The sequence below is a fragment of the Acomys minous genome (genome assembly GCF_964271855.1).
Source record: "Acomys minous genome assembly, chromosome: 4".
Lineage (NCBI taxonomy): Eukaryota > Metazoa > Chordata > Mammalia > Rodentia > Muridae > Acomys > Acomys minous.
In genome coordinates this window covers 2,305,825-2,312,291 of record NC_140486.1, presented here as the reverse complement: position 1 = coordinate 2,312,291, position 6,467 = coordinate 2,305,825, and the positions used below count along the sequence as shown (strand labels likewise).

The 6,467-nt window shown below is 39.0% G+C and overlaps 1 long non-coding RNA gene across 1 annotated transcript; it reads left to right on the top strand.

Moving 5' to 3' along the window:
• The first annotated feature begins 535 nt into the window (after nucleotides 1-535).
• LOC311596141 lies at nucleotides 536-3,912 on the top strand. Its single transcript, XR_014778729.1, has 3 exons — nucleotides 536-604; nucleotides 2,351-2,623; nucleotides 3,857-3,912. It is a non-coding gene; the product is annotated as an uncharacterized lncRNA (long non-coding RNA).
• The last annotated feature ends 2,555 nt before the right edge of the window (nucleotides 3,913-6,467 follow it).

Below are 6,467 nucleotides of genomic sequence, written 5' to 3'. Positions count from 1 at the left end.
GTAGCTGCTTTGACAATGTCCCAGATGTAGGAAGTCTGGCAAGGTACTGGAACATATATGTGGGCAGATGACAAAATTAGTAGGTTAGGGAGAAAATTCCCTTTAGGTGTACATTTGAAACTCTTGGGAGAGCAAAGAGAAAAGTTAAGAGACAATGCTAACAATGTGTGAAAATTTTGGGAGAGCAAAGAAAAGTTTTGAACGTAGGGAACTTCCATTTTACCTGATTGTTGACAATGATTAAAAGGCTTTTTTAAAAATCTGTCCAAGTTTGTGTATAGAGGCATGTATGCTTAGAAGCCCTTAATGTGGGCATAAGTATTTGACATTCTCAGAAGGCATCCCAAAAGGCATGCTAGGAGGAGGAGGAATAGGCATATGGATGTTTCCAATGGGGAGGCGGAGCCAGTAAACCGTTAGGGTGTCCCCAGAATGGATGGTGACTCAAAGAACGAGTGTGTACAGACAGACTGTTCCAGGTACTCCTCAGTACTGGACAGCCATCAGAGAGCGCAACTCTTCAGCTGAGCTGGCACGGTGACACAGTCACCTACCTAGTGCACTAGGAGTTTTTCGGAGGCCAAGTGGCAGCAGGGGTGACTATGTCAGTCCTCACCCGGTGGGAACTGTCCTAGTTGTAGATCAGCAAGAAGGGCCAGCCACAGTCATGCAGACTGGGCTTGGGTACCTCTGCTCCCAGTGAACCAGAGAGGTGTTGGCAGTCTCTTGGGCAAAGGGAATATTTTACTCGACAAGGAAGGGGGGATTTAGCTGGTGCTGGGTGCAGAAAGGTGGCGATCAGGAAGTTAGGGAGAGGGGATCCCAAGAGCAACGAAAAGGGAGAGGATGGGCAGTAGGTGAGAAACTTAGGCGTTGGATGGTGGTACTTATCTTTATTCCATTTGACCTGAGAGGAGGGTTTTCTGTAGCTTACAAGAATCCACCTAAGTTCATAAAGGGAGATACGTTTAGCATCACCATTGTTTAAATCTGCCCTCCGCTGGTGGAATACAGCCAGCTCAATGATCTGGCCACTGATGGTGGTGGGGCAGGGAGCCTCAGTAACCACAAGGGGCCCAGAAGTTGACCCCAAAACAGATCTGTCAGGGACAACGGTGACAGCGTGGCATTTGGTCAGCAGACAGGTTACTCCAACCAGACCTGGTTCACCATGAACAGTGCCATTGGGGGAGGTTCAGCCATGCAGCACAATGTTCTGGATCCCAGGAGAAAGTGAAACACCAGAAATTGTCTCAGTTTAGAATAGCGCTTTGAAAGCAGGGCAGTGATGGGTTAAGATAGGAATGAGTGGAGATTTAGAATGAAATTTGGAAGAATGGAGTTTGGTATAAAGTAGTTCAGACTTAAAATAGTCATGGGAGTACCTTTTTCATACAGGGCCACTAATTTTATAAGTAATATAAAGATATAGGTTAATAAGATTTATGAAAATAAAGATGTAAGGTATAAGGTAATAAGATAATACGATAATAGGGTACCAGATAGCAGATACTATGTTATAGAGAATTTTTTAAATGAGCATGAGGAGAGAATGAAAAGAGGAGAAGAGTACCCCAGAGAGAGAGGAAGAGAGAGAGAGAGAGAGAGAGAGAGAGAGAGAGAGAGAGAGACAGACAGACAGACAGACAGACAGACAGACAGACAGACAGACACAGAGACAGAGACAGAGACAGAGAGAAAATCAGGATTTTGAGCTAGCTATATTTAAATCATACAAATAATGATGTGGTCTTAAAAATGAAAAGCTGACCAATATAGTGAAGGTGCAGAAGACAGAGAGGCAGGTGCACCTAGGTGAGTTCTAGCCCAGCCTGATCTGGAGAGTGAGTTCCAGGACAACCAAGGCTCTCTTACAGAGAAACCCTATCTCGAAAACCAAACAAACAAACAAATAAAAACTGAGAAATAGTTGAAAAATGATTATAGTCAATAATACTGAATAAAGAATAAGCTAACAGGGCCTTTTGTTGATGTCTACTAACTTCTCTGTTTAAGAACATATGAAAGCTGATTTTCTTATACGCAGAAAATTTATCATTCCGTGCCCTGGGTTACAATAATAATATTACAAATGACAGTATATTTAATGTTTAATTTGCTTCCCACGACTTCCTGGATGTTTTATTAACACATGTGTAAAGGCTTTATTGCTAGGAGGCAAAAAATAAATTGAAGGCAAAAGAGAGAGAAAAATTAATACAGGTTTTTTTTTTTTATAAAGATGGACAAGTTGGGAGTTCACCCCAGCAAATGTCTTTAGAGAAGGTGTGGAGCATTTAATCCATATGTTAAGATATAGGTACTCATTCATGGGTTCTCATATCACCAGGTAACGGCCACGCTTGTCTTCTCATGGTCTCCCACAACCATCAGACACCTGCAAGAAAAATGCCAGGAGGAAGTGGAGTAGCCAGCAGGAAGTGTGCTGCTTGCCCTGCAGCAGCTGGGGGGAGAACCTACCAACCCACCTATCAATCACTGGTGGTTGTCATGGAAATGGTGAAGTACATCATTAGCCAGGAGGTGGTCCTAAAACATGTGCATGAGATTTGCTAGAGACCACTTCATTTCACCATCTAGGAAGAATTAAAATTGAATTAAGGTAATGTGGTTTTTTTCTGTTGCTGTGCACTTGCATGTGAAGGGGGAAAAGTATTAATAACAGATTAAAAAGATTTCTCCCTTTCCTGAAATCCTGCTTTACTTCACAACTCCCAGCTCAGGTTAAGGTCAGTATATTATCTCTCCTGTTAGTGGGATACTGAATTCTTGGTCTAGTTATAGTAAGAACAAATGAATACTGTTTATCTCAATCTTCATGGGTATAGCTGTTCAAGGAGCTGGTGTTCAAATTTTCAGATGAACTATAAATGGTAATATCTTCATAGAGAAGAAAATGGTAATTATTTTTGACTGTTAGAAAATGAAGGTTTTTTTTTTAGTGTAATTGAGAATGGCATTATAACTATGCTTCAATAATTTGACAACGTGTGTTCCTCCACAGTTTCTGATTAAACACTAGTGTCTGGCACACCTATGTTAATCATATATAAACATTTTAAGTGCTTTTGTTAACTTCTCCTAAAATTTTAAAAGATAATTACTACTGTGCTTCCAGTGCCTTGAGTGAAAAAATTTAGCTTTGTGCTTATGAAACAATTGTAAGGTATGTGTGCTCAGAGCAAAGGAAGCAACAGAAGGGGAAAAGGGCAGAAAGATGACTGGATCCATTTATCAATTTTTATATTTGTTTATAGTTTTCATGTAAAATGATTATTCCATGCATAAATTTTTCTATATTTAAACACTTGCACATCTGATAATTGCCCCCCCTTACTGAGGAGTCAGCTCAGAGCATATGCCTGACCATCCTATCCACACCCCCATGCTAATAAATACCTTCTCATTATTACAAATAAGCATTCATTTTAACATTTTAAAAATCTCTTCTTCTAAATGTATGAAATACAAACTTTTATTTGCAATTTTTAACATATACGCTAGAATTCTTTGATAAATATGTGCTGATTAAAATAACTAAAATATAAAGCAGTGAAATCTCTTAAAGTCATTATTTAAATTTATTTTCCAAAATTAAAAAAAAAAGAAATCAAAGAACATTTTAAAATAGTCTGTGGAGATAAGTATGTCAGGTACTTTCTACATGTTGTTGTTTTTATTTATTATATAGTATACACATTAATATTCATAGCTATTGTATGATTTTGTCATGTGTATTGTGTGTTGCTGGAATTCTTTGGACTCTAAACAAAGATGTAATATGATAGTGTCTGAAAATACCATGATTATCTTTTCAATGTTTATTTCATTTTAGGAAGTATGAAAAGGAATGACATTCCCAAATTGATGCTTCACTGTCTGAAATTAGAGTGGATAACAGTAATCTCTTTACTGAGTTAGAGACCTACAATTAAACCTGAATATATATCCAGAGATTATTAATTATAAACTTGATGTTGTAGAGGTCAGTATGGGTGATTGACAAGTGAGTTATCCTTGACATCTTGTTTAGGTTGAGATGACAACATCTAAATTAAAATTTATTCTTGAAATGCCATATGACAAAGCATCACAGATGTATAGAGAACCCCGTCTTTTAAAATGATTGGGGAGCATCTCTTGCCACCCTGGAAAGGAGTGCACACAGCATCAATTCAACATTGTATTTACCCAGAGGGAAGAAGTTAATATTTTGAGGTTCAAATTTCATATGCATGAAAAAGAGTAAATGTATATTTCTTAGCCATTAGCCCAATTTCAAAGCTTAGATTAATTTCACATTTCTGTACTTCTAAGTATCATGGATAGTACTTTGCAATGATATATTATGCAAAATGTGCCATAAAACATATATGTTTTGCAAAATATTACAGAATATTTACATATCAATGAGGACCCATTTATTAGTTATATTTCTTTTTGATATAACAGAATATCTGGCCCCCTCCCCACTCTAAAAAGAAAAACAAACACATACACACATACAAAATCTTAAAGAAATGTGTTAGTCAGGGTTTTCTAAAACCACAGATTTTATAGAATGAATTTCTCTTCTTCTCCCTCCTCATCTTCTCTCTATCATTTTTCTCTATTTCCATATCTGTAAAGATACAGATATAGCTAAAGATAGATAGATGATAGATGATAGAGATTTACTAGATACACAGATGATAGATAGATAGATAGACAGAGAATTTATGGGAATGATTTCTAAGCTGTGGTCTAGCTAATCCAAACATGGCTATATATGAACAGAAGGTCCAGGAATCCAGGAATTGTTCAGTCCACAGGCCGGATGGCTGAGCCAGTCTTCAGTGTACATTAGCATCCCAAAGAAGTAGACGCTAATGCCAGTGCAGGAATAGAGTTGCTAGCAAGGCAAGAACAAACAGGCAAAGAGAAGAGGCATCCTCCTGTAGCTGATCATCATGGAAGGGCCAGTAATAACATCCAATGAAGATAAGTAGATGAACACAATCAACAGGGAGATCCTACATTGTGGGTGAAATGTGTGGATGAAAAGTCCCCCCCTACACACAAAAAAATTACCTGATTAGAGATGGGGATGTGGCTCAGTCTGCTGTGCCTTTCTAATACTGGGCCCTGGGTTTGATCCATAGTGATGCCTGAACTGGTAAGATAGACTGTTTCTATTATGTCAGCCTGTGGGAGATAGCGATGGGATGATCTCTGTTTTATTGTGAACACACTGAGTTTGAGTATGGCCAACTCATGTTATCTGTGCCGTTGCCCTTCATACATGGTATCTTCTTCTTCCCTGCCCGCATGCCTTAGCGCCCTCACCCTGTCCTGCTGATCCGCGTTCTCTTCCCACTCTCCCACTTTATGCCAAATATACTCTACCTTGTTTTTTCTCCCTGAACATGTCCTTAAGATCTCTTTCATCTTTTATGGTCTAGGCTGTAGGTTGAATATATTCGCACCCTTGGTCCCCAGTTGGTGGTGCTGAATGAGGAGAGAGCTGTAGACTCTAGGATAGGAGTCTGGCTGTGGCCAGTGGTTGAGACTTTCACTTGGTTGTCTCTGTTTTCTGGTTTGCTAATGAAATGTAATCAGCTGTTTTCTTGCTTTGGCTCCCTTCTCCCATATCTTCCCCACCTTCACCATGGACTGTCGTCATCTGTCCATAAGCCAGAGTAAACTTTCTTCCTTAAGTTGCTTTTGCTTATGGTCTTATACCACATCCAATAAATATAACCAATGCAGCCCATTTTCTTTAACCACCTACACACAGGCACTCACAAAATGTACACACACACACACACACACTCTTAAAATCTAGGATTTGAGTGTAAATTGGAGGTGTTTGCCTTTCTCAAGTATTTTGATTCCTTTATTTTTATTATGATATGTATATGTACAGATGTTTTACCTACATGTATGTCTGTGTATGACAGGAAGGAGGGCAGCCCCTCGAGAAGAAAGAAGAGAACGTGGGAGCCACTGGTACTGCAGTTAGAGTTGGTTTTGAGTGGCCACGTGCTGGGAATTAAACTTAGAGCTTCTGAAACAACAGGAAGTCCTCTGAACCACTTTGTTACTTCTCCAGCCCCAAATCTGTGGTATTTTAGAGACTAGTTTTGAGCCCCATCAATCTTCCTCAAAACATCATCATATCTTTTTTCTTCCTTGTGTCTTTCCACTGTGTAAGAAGGGGAAAGAGTAACAACGCCACACAAGTCATGAGATGCATTTGCTTCCTCCCAGAGTACTAGTCAAAGACATTTAGAAAAAGTCACATAGTGATGGCAGTGGGATTTGTCATTTTCCTGCAATTAAAGACAAGGAAACAAGGACATTTGTTAGTTTCTGTTACTTAATGTCAGACAGTTCCTTACTTTAAGGAGTTGAGCCAAGATTCATAACCTATGATATATCTCTAAACCCCATATATTGCTAACACT